Raw genomic sequence first — 25,458 nt, forward strand, 5'->3', positions numbered from 1 at the left:
ATTTCGAGATATTCCCATACTATCAAATCATTATAAACATCAAAAGTTAGGTATCTTATTCCTTCCCTCCCTCTTCTCTTCCCTCATTTCTTCTTTTCCATACCCTTTTCTTCCCTCCCCCCCTTACTTCCTTCTCCCCTGCCTTCCCTCCTTTCTTTTCTCCTTTCCTCCTTTCCTTTCCCTCCCCCGGTCCCCCCCTCCTTCTCACATACCTTCCCTCCTTCCCTTCCTCTTTCCCTCCTCCTTCCTTTTTTCTTAATCTCCCTCCTTTCCTCCCTCCTTCCTTCCTTCCTTTCAACTCTCCTTCTCTCTTTCTTTCCCTCCCTCTTTCCCTCTTTACTACCCTCTCCTCTTCCCTCCCTCCTTCCTCCCCCAGTTTCTTCTCCTTCTTCTCTCCTTCTTTCTTCCCACCTTCTTTCCCTTCTCTTCTTTCACTTCCTCCTCTTTATCCTTCCCCCCTTCTTCTGCCTTTCCTGTTCCTCTCCTTTCTCCTCTCCATCCTGACTTCCCTACTGTCCTCTTTCCCTCCCCTCTAACCTTTGTTACATTTACATATTTTCCTCTGCTGAGGACAACCTGGTTCTCTTTTCCTTTCCTTGCTTAAAGAGGCAAGGATTATAAATCCTCTCGCCTCATCTAAAATGAAGTTTAATTGCTAATTCCAAGCAGGTAGTTATAGCGGATTTCCTATCAGCTTTTTTAAGTTTTCCCAACATTGTAGTCTAACAAAATTGCTCGACAGTGGGTTCTCACCCCTAATACATTTCTCCTTTCGCTTATCTCTCAGTTGTTGTATATTGTTCATTTGAGTTATTGGTTTAATCATATTAGATTAGTCAGCTATCTCTTTTTGTGTCTAAGTCTTTTTTTTTGAAAGCTATTCTAAAAGCTTATCCAAGAAGGAAGAAGTGATAAAAAGAATAAGCAAGACTTTCATAAGGAGGTGGGTTCCTACCTCTGTTTCGCACCTGTTCAGTAGAACCGGTTCGTCAAATCTACTGAACTGGTTAGAAGAGGTTCCACCAGTGGACCCGGAAAGCAGGCCACACCTACAGAAGAGGTTCCACATTTTTTTTGAAACCCACCACTGACAGACAGACAGACAGACACACACACACAGACTCACAGAGAGAGAAAGAGAAAGAAAGAACGAAAGAAAGTAAGAAAGAAAAAAGAAAAAAGAAAGAAAAAGTGAGAGAGAGATGAAAGGAAAAAACAAAAAAGGGACAGAGAGACAAAAGGAAGGAGAGAGAAAGAGAGAGAGAGAGAGAGAGAGAGAGAGAGAGAGAAACACATGACCAGGTCACATGGCTGGCAAGCCACTCCCACAAAGGAGGCCACACCCACAGAGTAGGTTCGAAAAAAAATTGAAACCCACCACTGGACTAAGAGGAACATGAGCTGCCACACAACTCCATCTGGCAAAGAACAGAGATGTTTGTAGCTTCCCATTTAGTAGATGAACAAATAGAGATGCTGAGTATACAGGCTGATGGCCTGCTTTAGGCAATCATCATAATTCACCAAAGGATCTCCTTACAATTACAATTGCTGCCAGGTTTATATATTTGCACTATCTGAAAGACTTGGTTCATCCAACTTACTATTTTATGCAATGCGTTTCCTATTTGGTCACAGGCCAAATTTGCAGATCAGACATAACTGCAAGAACTGCCAAGGGGGGAAAGAAAACCCAGCAAAAGCCTTGAATCAAAATGGAGGCTGAATATTTTTTAGTCAAATGTGTATCTGACATGGAACTAGTGCTTCAATTTCAGTAGTACTGGACCTTTGATTTTGTTTTCAATCTGCAGGTGAATTTACTTTTCTTTGGAAAGTATTTATTTACGCTTTCTACAATTAAGCAGTCTTGACAACAAATCACTTCTGTAAGTTTTCTCTATCCGGAAACAGCTTGTACTTTGCATTTCCCAATTCTTGCAAACTGTGCAACTGTGTACTTTCCATTCTTGCACACAAGTTGTGTAGAGCCAATGTGGCGCAGTGGTTAGAGTGCTGTACTGCAGCCACTTCAGCTGACTGTTATCTGCAGTTCAGCGGTTCTAATCTCACCGGCTCAAGGTTGACTCAGCCTTCCGTCCTTCCGAGGTGGGTGAAATGAGGACCCAGACTGTGGGGGCGATATGTTGACTCTGTAAACCGCTTAGAGAGGGCTGAAAGCCCTATGAAGCGGTATATAAGTCGAACTGCTATTGCTATTGCTATTGTATTATGTGTCTTTACAAAAGATTTCAGTTTGATTTTCAGACTGAAAACTGTTTGTACAACAATCCTCTTTGGATACATTTAAGAAAAAACTCCCTGCTAAAGCACTAACAGTACATGTCTACTTAGAAGCAATTCTTGAACCAAACAAATCAAAGTATTGATTATTGTTAATTTTAACTTGAATTCTTTTAAACAAAATGTGTCATTGTTAATTTTAATTGGGTTTGGGATGATCCTATTTAATTTCTTTTTAACTTTTGTGGTATGTGTTTCTTTTAATGTTGTACGCCGCCCTGAGTCCTTGGGAGAAGGGCGACATATAAATCGAATAAACCTCAACCTCAACCTTATTATATTGCTGCAGCTTTTGCTCCAGGAAAGTAAATGTAAGCTTTCAACCTGAAAGCATATCATGAAGAAATGGAATGTTAAACTTCCCAGAGTGGTTTCCCTTCAGATGCCAAATGGACTTTGGTTCTTCTCTGTTGCATGGATCATTAAATGGCGTGGGAAATTATAATAGCAGCATGTTATGCAAAGGTTGGTCTGAACAAGTGTGGCAAATAAAATGAGGAAATGCACACATTGTACCTTGGAAAAGTCATAGCAGTGGCACAGAAGTTTAGGGTTACAATAACATCTGAAATGAATCCAAGCCTGAGAATGTAGCTTTACTTGTTTCAAAGGGCTGCAGGTCACTAAACACTAGCATGATTTAATGCTCCATCAATTATTTCCTACCTGTCACTTAAATAGGCTTCATAGATGCATAGCAGGTTTGAGGGTACAAAGTCAAGGCAAAATAAATGATTTACTGGCTGGGGCAACACCTGTAAGTTAAGCAGCTCAGAAATTAGCCACAAGTAGCATATTAGGGCAGCTAATCAGGCAGGGTTGAGTATTTCGGTTTCTTGATTTCCCCATAAATAAGCCTGTATGTGTTTTCCCCCCGAGGTGATTTTGTGATTAACAACCCTGGCATAAAGTAAGGTAAAGTCGTCAGGCTGGACAATTTAGTGGGAGGCTACAGCTCTGCAGTGTAAGCATGTTGCTTATTAAGTATCATAGGGATATTGATCTTCTCATGTTATCATCATGCTGCTGGATCAGATCGCTTTCATTCATTCATGTGTAGCATGTTAACATGTTGTAAATTATTGGCCATTAGATTGCATCTTGCCTAATTATTCAAGAACAGTCTTTTCCTCTTTTAGCAATAGCAATAGCAGTTAGACTTATATACCGCTTCATAGGGCTTTCAGCCCTCTCTAAGCGGTTTACAGAGTCAGCATATTGCCCCCAACAACAATCCAGGTCCTCATTTTACCCACCTCGGAAGGATGGAAGGCTGAGTCAACCTTGAGCCGGTGAGATTTGAACCGCTGAGCTGCAGAACTGCAGTCAGCTAAAGTAGCCTGCAGTGCTGCATTTAACCACTGCACCACCTTGGCCCTTCCCGGAGTTTGTACAGAGCCTCTAGAACCCCAAATGCAAGACTACAACTAGAAAACCGTGACCCGACAAAACAGAGATCGTCAAAATAGCGCCGATAACAACGCGACGTCATAAGCGCGCCCACAACTTCGCGTCAATATAAGAGCGCTGATGAAACCGCGATGAAGGAAAGGTTTATTTTGTTGCAAAAAGGTTTATTTTGTTGCAAAAAGGTTTATTTTGTTGCAAAAAGACAACTTTGCTACTGTAATTGCTGTTTTGACTTTAATTTACAGGAAACTTAAGTTTCTGTGTGCTTGTGACAAGCCATCAAGGTTTATAACGGGGTCACAAAAGCAAAAGAGCCAAGAACTGTGTCTCCTTAAGTTCATCTGTTTTAAGGAGTGTTGACTGCGTTTTGACTTTAAAGGCACAGCGCAATTGTATCGGCGCGCACATGTCGGAGTGCTACTGTCGCATAATGATTAGCGGTTAAGATGGCATGGATTTGGTCCCCCACAGTTCTGTCTGCGTGGAAAAGTCTTTTGCGCATTTGTCGGTGAACCCTAGAAAACAAATTAATATTAGTAAGTTTTTCAATGATTACATATTCTTGTCTTCAGTTCATGTACCTACAATGTTCTAATTCTATTTGGACTTGTAAGCACAATAACCTCTACTGTTATTTTAAGAATATACAAGGGAAGGAAAAGGTGTTTAAGACCTTGTTTTTCCTCTAGAGGGGTTGGGTCATTTTATATAAAATACACAACATAAGAATGTGAGTTCCAATCTATTTTTGTAATGCCTATCTAAGGCATTACAAAATGTTAATGTGATTGATCATAAGCACGCATTCCTCAAAGAACCAAGTTCAGTTACTATTTTCAATCATGTTCATATTTTCTCTGATGTGACACTCATTTCCCTTACAATATAAATTCTTGCCTTTACTGGTGCTGAATACGAGCCGAGGTGGCGCAGTGGTTAAATGCAGCACTGCAGGCTACTTCAGCTGACTGCAGTTCTGCAGTTCGGCTGTTCAAATCTCACCGGCTCAGGGTTGACTCAGCCTTCCATCCTTCCGAGGTGGGTAAAATGAGGACCCGGATTGTTGTTGGGGGCAATATGCTGAGTCTGTAAACCGCTTAGAGAGGGCTGAAAGCACTATGAAGCGATATATATAAGTCTAACTGCTATTGCTATTGCTAATACATCAGTTTGCAGTGTAAATGGAGTTTCAATCTGGAAAATACTGACAGATAAGCTAGAACAGGGGTATCAAACTGGATTTCACTGATGGCCACATCAGGGTTGTGTTTGACCTCAGGTGGCCATGGTTGGGGTGGGCATAGCCAGCTCAACGTCACTCATGTCAGGGGCACCTTTGGTGGTCCAGGCAGCGCTAGGGTGATTCATTGTCTCCAGCGAAGGAAGGTCAGACCAGGGAGAGCATCAAACCTTTGTCCTCCAGAGGAGCCTCGCTGTCTGCCAGTGGCCAAGTGCTAAGGCAGGACTTTCCTTCCTTCCTTCCTTCCTTCCTTCCTTCCTTCCTTCCTTCCTTCCTTCCCCTTTCGTTTTGTTTTTGTTTTGTTTTGTTAGTCCTCTGCCAGCGGAAACAGAGCCCAGGAGGGCCAGCTCCATGGATGACCGCCTGAATCCCTCTGCCAGCCCTGTTTTTGGCCTGGACGGCCTCCTGAAGCCCTCTGCCAGCGGAAACAGAGCCCAGCTCCATGGATGACCTCCTGAATCCCTCTGCCAGCCCTGTTTTCGGCCTGGATGGCCACCTGAAGCCCTTTGGCAGTGAAAATGGAGTCCGGGGTGCACACAGTGGGGGCAAGCTCCATTTTAGCTGACAGAGACACCATGGGCCAGTCCTTTGCCATTTCCACAGCTGCCCTGCAGGCCAGAATTAAGCACCCCGGATCCAACCTGCAAGCCTTGAGTTTGAGACCCGTGAACTAGAGACGGTGCTCATTCTCCTGCTTGTCCATGAACATAAAATATGTTCATACATAGTATGAATTTATGCTAATGGATAAGGCAGGAGGTTAGAAATCAGAGACTGTGAGTTCTAGTCCTGCCTTAGTCAAGAAAGCCAGTTCTCTCTCAGCCCAACTCACCTCACAGGGTTGCTGATGTGGGGAAAATAGAGAAGGAAGAAGCACTAGACGTATTTGCCACCTTGAGTTGTTTATAAAAATAATAAAAAGTAGAATCTATATTAATGTGAATGATGTAAACGCTGAAAGCTGTTGCACAGAAATATTTGTACCCAGACGACACACTGTTTAAGGAAAGATGAAATGTTTACATGTTGAAAAATTAAAAAAATAAATAAATAAAAAAGGTAGAATCTAAATAAATAAATAAAGCAGTGCAAGCATCTCATTCAGATGTTTCAGTAAATGGATTCCATGGCCAATTTACATTCTAGCAGATATACAGATTTGATACACAGGAAGTTTGGGACTTGAAGGGGATAATTTAAATATTTGACCTATTTTTGAACAAATTTCAGGGAAGTATATTAAGGGTAGGAATGGGAGCATTTCACAACTCAGAGATCATGGACTCCCATTCCCAATCTTAGTTGGCATCTAAGTAAATGCCAACTAATAGTAAATAACATTACTATTATTTGCCACCATATTTAACAGTGTAAGTTTCAGATACTCCAGTGTTCTGACCCCCCTCGTCCCACACCAACACACACTCCAAGCCAAAGATACAGCATTTAATTAACAGACAGACAGGTCCTTGGCAGCAAACCAGCACAGACAAGCTTGGGCAGCAATCCAGCACAGATAAGCTGTGGAGCAATTCAGCCTGCTAAGCTCACAATAATGTTCTCCAACATTCGTTCCTGTGTTGATTTCTGCAAAAGGGCCGTATGCACAAGCAGTCCTTTTATAGTCTGGAGAGGAGCCTAATGACCACCAGCTGAGTGCAATTACCTCCTGTAATTGCACAACTGTTCCTGACACCTATTAGCTCTCCGGTGTTGGGCATCTAGGAACAACTCCCTTGGCTCCTCCCCACTGCTGACATCCGGTTCACACTCCCTTGTCTCCTCCCCACTGGTCCAAGGCTCAGATTCCCCCTGGTGGCCAACCAGCCTCTCTGCACCCTGCTCGGAGTAGGAACCCTGTCCAGGGTTCTCCACATCCTCCAAAGCCGACTCATAGGGCCCTTCCCTGTCGGAGTCTGGTGGCAGCTCCAATGGCTCCTGCTGGGCCACAACACTCTAGCATCTGGGGTGGTTTATGTCAAGCCCCAGGGAAATCAAGAGATTCAGGCAGTTCAAATGAGTAAATATTAATTGCAAGCTTAAGCTCTCTACAAAAATCTGACCAACTAGCAGTAAAGGGAAATGAGCGGGAGATAAGATAGGCATTCAAGGTGGGCTGGACTTATATTTCTTGTGGATGTGCAGGGACTAGTGACTTATGACACATTTGACCCATCCCACAGGCTCAGCTTGGTTATCTCCTGCACTTTATTTACTTTTGGGGAAATACAAATATATCACTCCTTTTAACAAGAACTGCGAGCAACATTTATATCTCCATACCTCACTAGCGGATCTAATCTAACCTCAAGAAAACTATCTGCCATGTTTAGAGAGAGCATTTTCCTAGGTTCTTTTTCTCTGTGGGATCATTTCTCTAGCTTGTACAGTATGACTAAAAATGATTAAAGAACAAATGCATACATTTTTGATGATGCAGTGGAAGGTGATAAAAAAATAAATGGTCCTTAAACTTCAGTTTGTTTGTCATGATATATATTTCTTTATTAAATATATATGCCCAGCTCTGTTGCCACTCTGAGTAGCAATCTGAAAATGCAAACAGAAGAACAGGCTTGTGTAGGTGTATATGTGTTGTTTGTGTGAACTCTACAATTTCTGAAAGGAACTATCAAATGCACAAGGGTCCTTCAACTACTCCAGCCTAAGAGCCAGAAGCTCTTTTGAACAAAGATTGCTTCGAGACCCAAGGAACCTCTGGGTGGAAGTTGAAAATATTCATAGAGAATATTTCGGAGAAAATTGGAATTATTCTTACTATCCATGATTAAAATGTGTATTCCCTGCAAGGTATGCTAATTAATCCTTGTAGCCTTAATAATAAGAATATGGAAGCAATGCATCCCATCTTAAAAATGGGGATGCTTTTGATTGTTCCTCTGTCTGGCTTCCTTGTATAAAACAAACAAACCCCTAACCTTTTGGGAAAGGAGATGTTAAATCACAAGCTGAAGTGGTTACAAGCAGAATCAAACACAGGTTAAAAATAAACAGGCTTATTGTGAGAACTGGGGAATGATATCAAGATGATCCCTGAGCAGCCCTTGAGATGTCAAAGATGATAATACAGTAACAACATTTGGGAAGTATTTCGAGTTTTACACTTAGCCTTTGGCAGGGATTTATTAAGACGGAATAAACCCTGTGACTTTTCAATCCCAGGTACAATTTGTTTCTCTAATATAACTGCAGGAGTAATGTGTGATAGAATCCTTTCTTTTCCCAGTCCCTCTCGTTGCTGATGATATGCTATAATTGGTTCTCCCAGGCCATATCTCAACAAGATAAAACACAACACATGTACATCTGTGGCCCAGTGTCAATGCCTTAAATGTACATCAGAAATGCATTAAATCTTCTGATTGCTATTTTGTTTGCGTGGCTTGTAGGTTCAACATTTTCTCCTGTAATGCACTCCGCTGATTGCCTTGAATTATTGGTTTGTCTTCCCTACCAAATCAAGCACGCCACCTCCAGTGGCATGGGACATACGATTGGGCTCTGTGTGCCTTGAGCTTTTTCTTTATTGAAGAAAACTATACAAATGTCCATGTGCATTATTATAGATCAGTGGTATTCAATAGATTGGAGGAGGGGGTGCTGCATCGCTCGCTCTCAATGGCTTTCCTGAGAAACGGGCACCTTTGTGGTCTGTTCATACATTACACTGGTAACTTTAGCCAGCACACCTAATAAGGAAGAAAAATATAAGTAGATCTGTGTGTTATTCACATAAAGGACTTGACTCATCTTAATTCCTAATAATTTCACCCAACAGCTTCAAGTACATATTATATAGCTTGAAGGGCAGAAGGGAAATTAGCACTGCCCTATAGCACAAAAGCTTTTGAGGAGTGATAGTATTCTCCATTAATGCCCTTTGGCTCCCTGTGAGACCAACTACTGCCACCAGTAGCCTCCCACCATCCAGTGTGATCCCACAGAGTTGGCCTCCTCAGGGTGCCATTGGCCAGACAGTGTCGGCTAGCGACCCCCAGGGGGAGAGCCTTCTTTGTGGGAGCACCTTCCCTCTGGAATGAGCTGCCCGTGGAGCTTGGTATAATCCCCGACCTCTGGTCCTTCCGACGTGCCCTAAAAAGTTGGCTTTTCCAGCAAACCAGCTTGACCTGAACAAAACAAAATAAATTATTGATTATTGTTAATTTTAATTGAATTTTTAAAAAAATGTTATTGTTAATCTTAATTGGATTTGTTTTGGATATTCTATTTAATTTCTTTTTTAACTTTTATAATATGTGTTTTTTTAATGTTGTACGCCGCCCTGAGTCCTTGGGAGAAGGGCGGTATATAAATCCAATAAACCAAACCAAACCTTTGAAATCAGCCCACAACCATGACATAACTGTGCCTCCAACTCCTAAATCATACCAGAAGGATAGGGGCTATTAAGAGCCAGTTTGGTCTAGTGGTTAAGACAGCAGGCTAGAAAGCAAGAGATTGTGAGTTCAAGTCCAGCCTTAGCCATGAAAGCCAATTGGGTGATCTTGAAATGCCAATTGGGTGACCAGTCATTCTCTCTCAGCCCAACTCATGTCACAGAGTGGTTGTTGTTGTGGGGAAAGTAGGAAGTAGGAAGATGATGTGCTGCATATGTTTATCACTTTGAAAATAATATAGCCAAATAAATACAAATGAATAAAATGAAAAAAAAGTCACAACATCAGATACCAGGAACAAATGACCATCTCATGCTCTCGCAGCAGATGGTCCATCAGGATAACTAATGCCATTTCTGCACAATGATCCAGAATGAAATCAAATTGAAATGGATTTAGAAAAACACTTTTGTTCAGGAATGCTTGGAGTTCTTCTGCTGCCTTGTTTCAACTATCCTAACCTCTCTCTCCCAAAAGAAGATATGTTTCACAGAATATATATATAAAAGTACTTCAATCACATGAATACACATAAAATGCATATTTTATTTCCCTTTTTAGTATAGATTCCTATTTTGTGCATCAATTTTTTGGAAGGGACAATTATTTTCTCATTTCCATATCGACACAGATTACTGTATGTCAGTGAAAAAGAGATTTTTCTGTGCAACCAGTTCAGCTAATCTACAGTCCACTGGAAATTAAGTTAGTACCAGACCCAATTAAAGAGGGGGTCAGGACTTTGATTGTGTAGTTGCATTTACCCGTGTAAATATTCCTACACAGAGTGTACCCTGACCCAATATCCAGCTAATGCCTCTTTCACACAATTCATTTGAGGAAACAAAGTAATTTAATATTTTTTTTTACTATATCCAATGCATTTAGATTTGCAAATTTTGCTGTTCACCCTGTCCCTTCCAACAGGAAAATATAAAATACGTAGCTACTTTGAAACAAATGCAAAATAATTTCTGTTCTGAGGCACACGAACCCGGTTGTTATGTCGGAGGATTCTGCATTGAACAATCCAAACCACTCAGATCTTTTACTTAGAGCTGAAGGCAAATAATGCACAACAGTATCATCAATAAGGACTCCGTAATGTTTTTGATATATGGTGGCATTTAAGATATAGGGTCATTGAAAGAGCTGCCAATATTTTTTTTCCTTCGTTTGAAGTATGATTGTCAGAAAACCACAATGGAATTGATTTCGCAATTGGACTAACTGAAATGTCACTTTAGGGATGCCTATTCTGTCCTTCAGGAGAAGCTCGGCATCCTCCCTGTTGGGTATGTTTCTAGTGATGCATGAAGTGGGAGAGTATAGGTTTCAAGCAATCCATATTCCTAAGAGTAATGAAGATATAAGGCTACCCAATATTGGCACTGCTATGACTCAATTTGAGAGAATGAAGGAGACAGAAAGCAACCCTTCATCACTGACCAAAAACGCCCCGTGCAGGATATAAATAACCTGAAAAATTGATATTGGTAATGCATTGTATTAGGTGAATACATTACACGGACTGTTTGAACTCTGCTTATGTGTAGAAACAGGATTTAAAAGGGAGCTTCAAGACAAAGATTTGATTTATCAACCTTAAGATGAAATTACAATGACTTCAGGGAATGATCAATGGAAATCCATCAATGCTAATTTAGGTAGCGCTGAATAATATTTTATACATAGGGGAACAATCCAAATTAGTAAGAGAATAGGAAATATGATCAATAATATTCAGTTACTCAGTCAGTCTTAGGTAACACAGAGACAAAAAAATAATTTCAGCTTTTGCCATTTGCTGAAAATCAAAGACATGCTAAAGCCGGTGTTAACTCTTATTGATGGGAGAAAGCCAAACATGCATTTAACTCTGTACTTAACTATGTCATGAAACTAAACAATAAATATATATTTTCAATAGGTAGTGCAAATTTAAATATGAAAAATGATCAAATTTAATATTGAAATCTTATACTCTGTTCTAAATCATACAGCTTAAAAAGGAAGTTCCAGTGATAGAATGGGTTGTACAAATGAACAATGTGTATGTGTACGTATATATGTTGCATACATATATGAATGGGGAGAAATACACTTAGAATATTTGTCAGCTTTTACTCATTTTCAGTTCCATCTCTTTGCCACAATTATTTCCATCCTTCTGTAGGTTATTTTCTAGGTTCTACCACAAAACCGCGGACGACAAAATCGCGGTCGACGAAAGCGCGTATGTGACGTTATCACAGCGCGACGAAAAAGATCGAAAAAGATCGAAAAATGTAAAAATAAAGCTAAAACCTTCCCCTAACCCCCCCAAACCTAACCCTAAACCTAACCCTAAACCTAACCCTTAACCTAACCCTAAACCTAACCCTAAACCTAACCCTTAACGTAACGAAAAACCTAATGCTAACCCTTAACCTAACGCTAAACGTAACGCTAACGCTCTAACCCTAACCCTAACCCTTAACCTAACCCTTACCTTTATGTGAATCGGCTTGCTGTAATTTAATTTTTATTTCAATTTTTTGATCTTTTTCGTCGCGTTGTGATGACGTCACATACGTGATTTTGTCGACCGCGCTTTTGTGGAACGCGCTTTTGACGGGTCACGATTTTCTATGGCCAATCTGTACCATAAAGAGGGGACTTTTATACTTTTATTCCAACCACTTCAATTCTGATATACTGTAAGCACAAATTTACTTTTACATTCCTCTCCTCCTCATTCTTCTCCTCCTCCTTGTCCTGCCCCCCCCAAACATATGCAATATTGCCAGAAAAGAAGGAACAGGTCATGTCTGAACCTACACCATGGCAATCAGGATGGCAAACCATCAATATTTTCCACCCTTTTTACCCTAACACTGCCTGAATAGAATTATCGCTTCACCGACAAATGCACGCTCGACAAAAGCGCGCCGACGAAACCGCAGCGAGAAAACCATGAGTTTGAAATAGCGTCGACGAATCAGCACAGAAGCACGCCGACAACAGCGCGCTGACAGAAGCGCGCTCTAAACCAAACCCTAAACCTAACCCTAAACCTAATTCTGAACCTAACCCTAAACCCTAACCCTAACCCTAAGGCTAAGCCTAAACCTAAGCCTGAACCTAACCCTAACCCTAACCCTAACCCTAACCCTAAACCTAAACCTAACCCTAATCAGGGTGGCAAACCATCAATATTTTCCACCCTTTTTTACACTAATGCTGCCTGAATAGAATTATCCACTGGGAAAACTGGATTTTGGGGAAACTGTGAGTCTTCGATTTACTTCAGCTTTCAGTACAGTATTACCCCAAGAGTGTCAACTTAGATGCCGATCATGAAGAAGCTGCACTGCAGACATACTCCCAGGGCCGGATTTTCCTGTAGGCTAACTAGGCTTCAGCCTAGGGCCTCAAGATCAAGAGGGGCCTACATTCAAATTGTTAGCAAAATTAAAATTACATTATTCTAAAAACCGTGAACACTAAAACACTGAACCGAAAATAAGGAGAAATTCTACGCATATGACTAATAAGCAAACATAAAAATGTATTGGTTAAGATCATTCCAGCGCCGCAGCAGTTGGGGAGCCCGCCCATGTTCCCAGCACCGGCGGTCGGGCGAGAGGCACAGCCGCTCACAGTAGCCGCCCCGTTGACGCGGAGCCCACCAGCGGCCAGGCAGGTGAGGGCAAGGGGGCCGAGCCGGGCAGCTGAGCGCAGCAGGGGAGGCGGTGGCCTCGCTGCCTTTGCCGCAGAGCAGAGCCTCCCTCAGTCGGGAGGCCAGCTATATATATTGATATATATTGATATATCACAGTAATGATGTATTTTATTGTCTCTCATGTAATTTACAAACTTAAAAATGGGAAGTGAAAGGGCTTCATAAGTGGAATAGCCTAGGGCCTCTTTTCATCTAAATCCAGCCCTGCATACTCCCTGAAATTTAATATCTGAGGAAGGTGTGTCTATGTTCTGCTTGGATCCAGGGGCCATGAAGATCCAAATATGTGAAAATCTAACTTAGTGTGGCTTGACCAGTTGGGATTTCTTCCAAAGATCTTGCCTAAAGTGAGTTCCAAAAAGTGTAGGGGGGAAATGCATGTGTCTGACTTAGTCCTAGAAGTGCATTTGTGGATCAAAATAGCAGGAAGAATACTTCCTCTGTTGTTTTTTCTTGCTCAAATGCATCCTTCCTCCCTTTTTTTAGCATATTTTTTAAAATTATTTTTTCCCTTCTACAACCCCTTACACATTACTTCAACATTGTTATGTCATCATACCTGTACATGTATATAATATTTTGCTTCTATATTTACACACTTTATACACAGTTCTATATATATATTTATATATATTATTTTTTGGGTTAATTAATTTTATTCTTGTTTTGCAGCCATTTGTACCAATTGTTCCAAATTTCATAATATTCCAACTCTTCTTTATCTTTTAATTTCAGTGTTAATTTGTCCATCTCTGCACAATCCAAAGTTTTTTTTAATCACTAATTCATCCGAGGGGGTATTATTTTGTTTCCAGCATTGGGCAAATGCTACTCTAGCTGTAGTTAGCAGATGTGTTAATATGTACTTAATTTTCTTTGTATATTCCCCTTTGATTATTCCCAGTAGAAAGATTTCGGGTTTGTATTTTATCTGTTCTCCTGTAATTTCTTGCACCCATTTCCAAATCTTTGTCTAATATTTTTGTGTTTCCGGGCAGGTCCACCATATGTGATAATAGGTCCCTTGTACTTTTTTACACTTCCAGCATGTCGGCTTCATGTTACATTTTAGCCTTCCTCCCTCTTATGGTAGTCCTGTATGAACTCAGTCTTAGTCAGGCCACTATCTTATTGTAGTCAAGGCAGACATGAAATCCTCAAAATCCACTTAAGGCCCATTAATATCAGAAGGATTGAAGTAGGGCTGATTTTTTGGAATCATGATCATTGTTTTGGGATGGAAGCCAGGATCCTGTCCTCTTAATATAAATATCAACTACATGACTATTAATAAATAGTTCAAAATTTATGGCTATTTCCAAAGAACTAGCATTGGAATATATAAAGTAGCTCATGGTTATCAGTAGCAGATTGCCTAAAAGGCTGGACTGGTAAAACTTCATGGATGGACTACTACCCTATCACTGTTTACCTAGGAAAAAAATTCCACTAAAATCTGGAGAGCTGACTTCTGAGAGCACCCTGAAAGATTGCCTTATACTTTGCTTCCACAAAAGCAAAAGATCAAGCCTTTGCTCTTTATGGAAAGAAGGGCCCTACCTTATCTTCCTGGCTTGTGTTTCCCCGACATCAGTGGTGGGTTTCAAAAATTGTTTGAACCTACTCTGTGGGTGTGGCCTCCTTTGTGGGAGTGGCTTCCTGCCCATGTGACTGGATGGGAGTGCTTGCTGCCCATGTGACAGGATATGAAGATGCCGACGACACTTGTCAGAACCACCTTAAATTACCTCACACACAGCACTGGCATGCAGAAGAATATGATGTAAACTTGTTTTTGAAAAGGCATCTTTGGTTTGCGTTAAAACAACTTCAACACACGCAATGTTCTGATTGCACCACAAATGCAGTAGCCATCCTTACCTTTCATCGAGGCACTGAGTTTTATAAATATGAGCATGATAGTGTAGAATAATCATATCCAAGGACCAGTGGTGGGTTTCAAAATTTTTTGGAACCTCTTCTGTAGGTGTGGCCTGCTTTCCGGGTCCACTGGTGGAACCTCTTCTAACTGGTTCGGTAGATTTGATGAAGCGGTTCTACTGAATAGGTGCGAACTGGTAGGAACCCACCTCTGCTCGACATGCACATTAACCATTTGCCCCAAATGAAGGACTAGTGGTTTTCCTCTTTGGTTAGCAAGACTGCTGCTTCATTTTATAACTGACTTATAGCAGCCATTGCCATATGAGATTCTAGGCTGAGCCATGGCAAGACTAAGTAATAGATTGAAAAAATACAATTATTGCTTACCTACAGAGTTCTTTTGCTGGGGAGGTAAAACACATATATCAGAAATGTTGGTGGTTTCTTTTCTCCGCAGGCCTATTCAATAAATGAACGTTACACCAGGATTCTTACACAGAATATCTTTGAAATGGGGTTTGTATTGATTTTTGTAACTACTCTGTTAGATGACGTTATCCCTTAGTGTGTCATGTGTAGATGGTTCAGCCTGGAGCAGGTCATTGAGGTGATAACTGTCATTTGGAGGGACAGAAAAACAATCATAGCTTTTTCATTACTTACTGTTTTCCCCCTGCAACTGTGGGATCATTTGACATATTATGGGCTTCTCGTGATTTAAGCTGCATTCTGAAATTAAGTGCTAGAATATCATGCTGTGGGTTTAGAAAAAAATAAACTGGGTGTTAGAGAAACCACACTCCCTCTAGGTCAGAACCATAATCCCAGTGTATTAGCAGTCAGAAAGAAAACCGTTAAGAACAACACTAACAACAATGAGTGTAAGATTTGTAAGGGCCCCAGGGACCTATAGAAATTATTAAGATATTACTCCTCAAGAGAATCCTTGGTCTATCCCAACAAAAGGTTAATTACGTTATAACCTTTACTTTCTTTTAATTATACTTAAAAGTATTTATATTATTAATTATACTAACATTGAAAAGGTCTGCAGAATAACTAGGAAAAAAAACCTCACAGATAAGAAATCTATTATGGTCTGCTAGGTATCTATTTCACACATGCACACCACTTTTGTAAATTCAGAAAGGCTCCAGCCATAGAGTGTATTGAGACTCTGGGATACTCCTGAGCACAATTAGTAAGTCTGCAGTAGCCTGTAGGTCAGGGATGGACAGATATGGCAAATTTATGACTTGTGGACTTCAACTCCCACAATTCCTCATAGACTTGCCATGTTTGTCCACTCCTATGGTAGGTTATAACTTGTAGAAGTCTCTAGCAGAACTAATATTATCCATATCAGATGGTCCCCAGGTTTCATAAAGCAAAAATGACCTGCAAGTTTCCTGTAGCCACCAATTTTTTTAATAGTTCACAAACCCCTGCTAATCAGTGTCATAATTTGAGACAAATGTTTTTGTTTAATGAAACAAGAAGCAAAATTGTGCCTATTTTATTTAACTCCCTTTAATTCTTCCCTTCCATCATCCAAAAAAAAGCTCATTCGGCATTTTCTTGTGATGTCAGGTTAGCTTCTTGGAATTCCTTGTTTGAAGACTTCAGAAAAGATTGCCTTTTTATCACAACATTTCAGAAGCTGACATAAGGCAAATAATGTTTTAGAGGGATAGTTTTGCTGTGACTTTCCTACCTGAGCATTTAGAGGTATCCAAACTTGGAGATTTCCAAGTACCTGAAGATATACAGTATCTCAAAATGAAATTCATGACCAGTTCTCTACCACTGCCACAGAGTGGAGGACAAAGAATTACAGCCTTAATGACACAGGAACGTAGGCTCCACTTGAATATTATGAAAGACTGTCAGAGTTTGTTGCAGAAATCAAATCCAGAAAGCACACATAGGTAATTGATTCAGCAGGATTCATTAACTTCTCCTTATATATAACATAACGTATGAAGTAAAAATTCAATACCAAAAGCAGATTTTCCAACGTGGAAGTAAATACAAGCAAAACACAAGCAGAGGAGAAAATAGTTTCAATTTTAGTTTTGAGCAGCAGCCTAATTTAGTTCTCAGCACAGACTCAGAGCTATACAGCTAAGCCACAGCCAGGCTCCAACTTGTTTCAGCTCCCATTGGCTGACCTTGTTGCTAAGCCATATTCCAGTTGATGAATTATCTCATACACTGATAAAGTCGGCCCAGCAACAAGAACAATTCAACAATGAAAAGTGTTACTCTTTTTGATAGTAACTTTAATAAATTATTCAATCAATGGCCAGGTATTTTAACCTGAATTTCTGCATGGAGCAGGGCTTGCACTGGATAGTTTAAGTGGCCCTTTCAGCTCTAGGATTCTATGAGCTGTTAACTTACCTCTTGTTCTACTGTGCTCTTGGGTGTAATTACCCCAACTGTCTATCCTACTTTTGTACCCTGTGATTCTACACAGGACCCAACATGTCATATACAAGCAGCGACAGTTTTTAATTTTCAAAAGTGGCTAAGAACAAAATTTGAGGTTGAAGAAAAATCCTGCTTTCTGACACTCAATACAATAGCAGAGTTGGAAGGGACATTGGAGGTCTTCTAGTCCAACCCCCAGCCTAGGCAGGAAACCCTATACCATTCCAGACAAATGGCTATCCAACATCTTCTTAAATGCTTCCAGTGTTGGGGCATTCACAACTTCTGGACGCAAGCTGTTCCACTGATTAATTGTTCTAACTGTCAGGAAATTTCTCCTCAGTTCTAAGCCCTCTGTTTATGTAGCCTAGAATTGTGTTGGCTTTTTTGGCAGCTGCTGCACACTGCTGGCTCATATTTAAATGGTTGTCCACTAGGACTCCAAGATTCCTCTCACAGTTACTACTATTGAGCAAGGTACCACCTATACTGTACCTGTGCATTTCGTTTTTCTTGCCTAAATGTAGAACCTCATTTTTTCACTATTGAATTTCATTTTATTAGATAGTGCCCAATGTTCAAGTTTGTCAAGATCCTTCTGTATGGCATAAGGAACAAAGCTGTTACAAAATCAGGTAGTTCTGCTATACATACTTGAAACATCCTTCCAGAGGGGAGCAACAGAAACAGATCGTGAAATGGGTGTTTGGGGTCTCTAAAAATGCTTTGAGCTCTAAGCACATAACGCTTATAAGCAGCATCCTGAATAATGGGAAGCGAGTTTCCTATGATCTTCTCAGTTGCCCTTACCACTCTCTGTATGGACCTTCTATCCCAGGCACTGCTGCCACCAAGGAAACATGCAGTTTGTTAAAATGCTCTCAATCATGCCTTTGTAAAAAGTGGCCAGGACAGAATGAGAAAGATGTGCTCTCCTCATCCAATGCAAGAAATGCAAATGCTGGTTTGCACCCTTCACTACGATAACATGCAAAGAGACCAAGTCAGATTGTTGGTTATCTGCATCCCCAGATACTTAATACTATTGACAACCTACACAGCTGCAGCCTTGATGCAAAGTGGAGTATGACTATGCCGGCTCTATGGCAGGCTGGCACTAAGACAAGTGAAAGCAGGAGCAAGGTAGCAAATTTGACATATACCTTCCACAATGCTTTATACCATTCTCTGCAGAGGTGGGTTCCTACCAGTTCGCACTTATTCGGTAGAACCAGTTCAGTAGATTTGATGAACCGGTTAGAAGAGGTTCCACCAGTGGACCCGGAAAGCAGGCCACACCTACAGAAGAAGTTCCAAAAATTTTTGAAACCCACCACTGGTGAGTCTGTAATGCCCCACAGTTATCTGCGCATTAATAATGATCTAGTAATATTTCCTTATACATTTTAGGGACCTTTCCTTACATATTTGGTGTTTTCTTTCGTACTTTTGGATTTCTAATTTCTGTTTCCGTTAGTTGGCAATTGCTAAAACCAATCCCACATGAAAATGTATTCAAAGCCTTCTTTATTTTAATTGTCAATTTATTTATTCCTGCACATTGTAATATTTATTCATTTACATATCTCTGTTTTTCCACTGTTGTGCAAACACAATTCCAGCGTCTGCTAACATGTGTAAAATTAAATACATATTATACTCCCTTTCAAATAGCCAACGAAATATTTCTGGTTTTCATTCCATATCTTGATTGATTGATTTGATTGATTTATTACATTTATATGCCGCCCTTTTCCCCAAGGGGACTCAGGGCGGCTCACAATTCAATCAGGGAAGGGGGTACAGACGGGGGGATAAAAAAGATGAGACATAACAATATAAAATTTAAAAACACACAACAACCATACCATTTGAGAAGGGGGGCAAAACTCTTTAGCCCCAGGCCTGTCGGAACAGCCAGGTTTTAAGGGCTTTGAGGAAGGCCTGGAGGGTGGTGAGGGTTCGAATCTCCACGGGGAGCTCATTCCAGAGGGTCGGAGCAGCCACAGAGAAGGCCCTCCTCCGGGTAGTCGCCAGTCGGCATTGGCCGGCGGATGGAATTCGGAGGAGGCCTAATCTGTGGGATCTGATCGGTCTATTGGAGGTAATTGGCAGCAGGTGGTCTCTCAAGTACCCAGGTCCAATACCATGAAGGGCTTTATAAGTGACGAATAGCGCCTTGAAGCATATCCGAAGACAAATAGGCAGCCAGTGCAGCTCGCGGAGGATAGGTGTTACGTGGGTGAACCGAGGTACACCCACTATCGCTCGCGCAGCTGCATTCTGGACAAGCTGAAGTCTCCGAATGCTCTTCAAGGGCTGCCCCATGTAGAGCACGTTGCAGTAGTATCTTGCTTTACGATTGCTTCTAACCACTAACTTCTGAATAGCTACTTGGACCGACCTAAGTACTAATTCATAATTTCATATCTGGTCACATGGGCGGCAAGCCACTCCCATCCGGTCACATGGGTGGCAAGACACTCCCACAAAGGAGGCCACACCCACAGAGTAGGTTCCAACAATTTTTGAAACCCACCACTGATTCTCTGGATGGTTTACAATGTAGAAGTATTATTTGCATATTGTCTCCATCTAGCTGGGTCCTCATTTTACCAACCTAGGAAGGATGGAAGACTTGAGCCTGCAATACTGCACTTAACCACTGCACCACCAGAGCTTTTGTGGTTGAGGGATGAGGAAACCAACCATGGAATAAGGAATGGTCCAAGAGGAGGTAATCAATTGTAAGATGAACAATCCATTTTAAAAATTGAAAGGAAAGACCAAGCTATAGCTTGTGGAATAATCAGCTAGCACGGTGTGAGTCACTCATCTAATCTTTAGCATCTGAGGTCTATTTGTCAGAAATAAGGGACTATGCTACATTACCTTTTTAGTCAGACAGATTTTGGAGCCTTCACGCAAGGAATTCTTGAGCTTCAAAAGATCTTAAAATAGCTCATTGGGAACAGATACTACACAACGCACAGAACAGAAACCAGATGCCCAGAAAATACAAGTGGTGTGGAGGTGGTCTTTGGCCACAGTTCTCTCTTATAAGAACATCCTGAGAGATTTTTTTTTAGTTTTTAAATACCATCTGGTTTGCATTTCTAAAATGCAGATTGGGACTAATTCAACTTATTGTTGTATATTTGCCCTTTTGCCCTTATTAGCAAAAAGTAGGTGTGATATTATCATATATGTTATACAATCTTCTGAAAGTATTTTGAAGACCAAAATACTTCCCATTCCAACCTCTAGATATAGTTTAAAACATTGGTGCATTTTTGTTCAGCTTTTTTTTTTTTTGACAGACAGTTCAGGGAGTTATTTCCTGTCTACTCAGAGGTAAATCCTGATCAGAATCCAGGGAAACAGGGAAACTGATACAGAATGCAGCCTGAACTCATAGCTCTCAGTGGCTTAATTATAGTAATGATTGTTTGAAATGGGATCAAATGCAGTGACATGCGGTGAGGTTTATAGCTAGTGAGGCAAGCGGGCAAACGCCACCCTGCCGCCCCAGCGCTGTGTTCGCCTCTATGTTGGACACAGCTGTGGGGCTTTCAGATGCCCTGGTGCTGTGTCCACCATAGAGGTGTCCCGCCTCTGTGGTGGACACAGCGCCAGGGTGTCCGAAAGCCCCGCGGCTGTGTCCAACATAGAGGTGTCCCGCTATGTCCAAAAGCCCTGCCACTATGTCCGACATAAAAAAAGTGTCAGCCCGTGCGCCAGCAGAGGCAGGTAACACACACACACACACACACACACACACACACACACACTACTTACAATAATACAATTACTTACAAATTACATTAATTTTGAATTCCTCCCCCTCCCTCCAACCCACATACCTTTTCCAGCTGTTTCACAGAGGATTTCAACTCTGCTCTTGTTTGCCATGATGAAAATGTAAAAATATAAAAGGAAAAAGGCAAGAGCTGCTGAGGTCAGGCTGGGTTAGTTGCTGCCAGAGTCCCCAATGGATGACTCTGCTTAACTGTTTAAAAAAGCCTCTAAAAAAACACCCTCTACAGGAGGAGGCGAGAGAACCACGTGCCTCATCTACATAAGGAATTTTTCGGCTTTTAACCCTTGCTTAACTCTGCTCGAGTGATCATAAAGATAGACTAAATGAGGCACATGGTTCTCCTGCCTCCTCCTGTAGAGGGCACTTTTTAGAGGCTTTTTTAAACAGTTAAGCACTAAGCAGAGTCATCCGCTGTGACTCTGGCAGCAACTAGCTCAGCCTTTTTCCTTTTACATTTTCTTTTCTTTTCATGATGACAGTGGTGAGGCTCTGCCTCCCCTGCCTCCCCTGACTGCACGCCACTGATCAAATGCCAGAAGTCAGATTATGCATTAATCAAGAAATCATGAAACATCAGTGGCTATAACAAAGGGAATGGATTCTCTGTGGGCTAACTCAGTCATTGAGACAACTCTGTGCTAATATTTTAATCAATGAAAAAAAGTTTCCATTATCTATTCTTAGCCATCTTGCCAGCATCTTCAGATGTCACAAATTCTTAGCCGAGATTCCTTCTTCTCTTTTCCTTCAATACTAGTCTAAGGGGTGCCAAGATGACTGTTGATGGAAAAAAAGATCTCATACAACATTTTCCTTCCAGTAGAGAACCATTCTGCTCCAAGAAGAATAGAAGGAACCTTGTGTCCTGATGTGATTTGGAAAAATGCTAGAACAATACTTCTCAATCAAATCTTTATTTAACAGATTTGTAACAGACAGTATACCTCTGTCTCTAGGCACTCCTCACCATTAGTTCCCCATTGGATGTCACACACTATTCTCAGAACCACACATACTCAACCTTCATGGCTCTACCATTTCTGAAGGCTTTAGTCACTGTTAAGAGGAACAAGCTGCCCTTATGTGGCAAATCAAGCAATTTGGTTCAGGTTAATGTATTAACATGGTTGCATTTCTTTGCAAAAAGAAAATCAATTAAATTTAAGCAAAGGTTCACAAGGTGCCAGCCATTCATTCTATATTCATTTCACACAGATTGTTTATGAAAATGACATTGCTTCTCTAACAACTAAGTGACTTTCTAGCTGGAGAATTTTTATCACTATGGTTAAAAGAGTCTTGTCACCATCAGGCCTTAGTATAACTAATTAATAAGCTGTCCCACAATTAGTTTTGATCAGACAGAGGATGTAAAGAAATCCAGGCAGTTAATTTAGTTGTGCTTTAAACTTATGTATTGCCTATGCTGTAAGCTGCCCAGAGTCTTTCTGCAGTTAAGCAACCTTAACAAAACAAACAAATTAATAAATATTGGGCTGGCAATCTACTATTATTACACAATCTATATGTAGATAGGAGAAAAAAAACATGACCCATCAACACCGCACCCACAAAAGCGCGATTAGGGTTAAGGTAAGGGTTAGGGTTAGGGTTAGGGTTAGGGTTAGGGTTAGGGTTAGGGTTAGGGTTAGGGTTAGGGTTAGGGTTAGGGTTAGGGTTAGGGTTATTATGTTGTTTTCACGTTTGTTGATGGTGCGCTTTTGTCAGTGCGCATTTATCAGCGCGCTTCTGTGTGCGCGATTTCAACCTCACTGTTTTCTCACCATGGTTTTGTCGGCGCGCTTTTGATGTGTGCGCATTTGTCAGTGAACCGAAAAAAACAATGCCTTGACAGTAAATCACACTCTTGCACACTGGCAGTTTTAAAATCTACACTACAGTTTTGTACAATTACTGATAACACTGGAACATAAGGACCTTGCCACCTGTTGGAGCTGCTTCTCTATGCTAAATATTATGACTATTATGACCATTTCTTTAAGGTTTCTTTCTAATAAACTAAAATATTACATTTTCTTAATTGACGGCAAACCAAAGTAAACTTTAAAAATGAGCTTTAAAAGGAGTTTTTTTTAAAAAAAAACATATTGTATTATGCCTAATAATATTTTTTTTTCTAGATCTATAAATGAGTTAATAAATCTGCAAATGCAAATCTCCCAAAATAAATATGATCAAATCCACAGCACTTTTCTATTGGTATGTTGGCAATGGATATCCCTTGAAGAGCTTGAGAAGGAAAACTCATACTTTCTTGGCAGTAAATGGACCAAATGTGGCTGAAAGCTTACAAAACCCTGATCTGGCAATGCAGTTCTATATGACTTGCTCATAAATAAGCTCAGGAAATCTGGACTAGAAAATTGGTCCACATTCATTTGATAAGTCATAAGCAATGAGTCAAACTGAGCCAAAGAAACAAATAATATCTTTGAAGTTATTTTCTTAGTTATTATATTGGATTATATTATATTGCTCAAAATGTTTGTAATAAAGAACTGCCAAGCGTATGTCGCAGTCTTGTAGCTGGCACAAGTCTAAAAGATTTGCAAATATGTTGAAAAATATGCTGAAATAGAAAAAAGTGCCCTTCGTAAGTAGGGTAAATTTGGAAGAAATATCTGTAGCTCAGGGTTGTAATGAGGGATGCTTGGTGCTGTGTGAGCTTGCTTGTTTTCTTGCAGACGTTTCATTGCCCTAACTAGGTAATATCATCAGTGCTACTAAGAAGTGCTATTTGCTGTCAGTTTATATTCTGGTGTCTTCCCTATCTGTGTGGGTGGGGGCCAGAGGTGGGTTCCTACCAGTTCGCACCTATTTGGTGGAACCAGTTCGTCAAATCTACCGAACCGGTTAGAAGAGGTTCTACCAGTGGACCTGGAAAGCAGGCCCTACCTACAGAAGAGGTTCCCAAAAAAATGTGAAACCCACCACTGGTCCTTGGATATGATTATTCTACACTATCATGCTCATATTTATAAAACTCAGTGCCTCTGTGAAAGGTAAGGATGATTACTGCGTTTGTGGTGCAATCAGAACATTGCGTGTGTTGAAGTTGTTTTAACGCAAACCAAAGATGCCTTTTAAAAAACAAGTTTACATCATATTCTTATGCATGCAAGTGCTGTGTGTTTAGTTTGTTTAGCTTAGTTTAATAAAATTTGTATGCTGCCCACTCCCTTGGGACTCTGGACGGTTTACAGGAAGGGTAAAAAGAAACATTTAAAAATTAAATAAAAAGTACAATTATTAAAATTCCACATCATGCATTCCGTCTAAGTGGGGCTGGATATTAATCAACAGCCCCAGGCCTGCCGGAACAGCCAGGTCTTGGTGGCTTTGCAGAAGGCCGGGAGAGTGGTAAGGGTCCGGATCTCTGTGGGTACATCATTCCACAGGGTCGGCGCAGCTACAGAGAAGGCCCTCCCCCAGGGGGTTGCCAGCCGGCATTGTCCGGTCGACGGCACCCGGAGGTGTGTGAGGTAATTTAAGGTGGTTCTGACAAGTGTCGTCGGCATCTTCATATCCAGTCACATGGGTGGCAAGCCACTCCCATCCGGTCACATGGGCGGCAAGCCACTCCCACAAAGGAGGCCACACCCACAGAGTAGGTTCGAACAATTTTTGAAACCCACCACTGGTGGGGGCAGTCTTAAAGATTCTTTAGATTGCATGATGCAACAAAGAGAAACCATTATTAAAAACCAAGGCAATTGACAGGAAAATGGAGTAAAAGATTCCATATTAAATAAAAAGGGATGAGTAAAGAAATAATCTCCCATATGAAAGAAGGACATCGAGGCTGGTCTATTTAAAAGACACATGCCATTCTTTCGAAGACAACAAAGTTCATATTTTGGACAGAGAGAATCACTGGGTTGAAAGAGTGGTTAAAGAGGCCATCTATGTCAAAACTGAACAGCCCCCTCTTAACAGAGGGGAAGGGATAAGACGTCATCAATCTCCAATCTACAACACAGTCCTTTCAACAATTCTAAAAAAGCTCCACACCAATTTGCGCCACTCAGGTGACCTTTATTACACAGGTAAAACTCCTGATGACCTTAACGACCTGCTAAAAGGATGCAAATGACTAACTGACTGCAAGGAGTATAAATCCTTCCATTCCTCACCATTCCATCCCTCTCATCCATTCTTGGATGAAAATGCCTTCAAAGAAAAGAAAAAACAAGATGGTCCAGTT

The sequence above is a fragment of the Thamnophis elegans genome, chromosome 6, assembly GCF_009769535.1.
Source record: "Thamnophis elegans isolate rThaEle1 chromosome 6, rThaEle1.pri, whole genome shotgun sequence".
Classification (NCBI taxonomy): domain Eukaryota; kingdom Metazoa; phylum Chordata; class Lepidosauria; order Squamata; family Colubridae; genus Thamnophis; species Thamnophis elegans.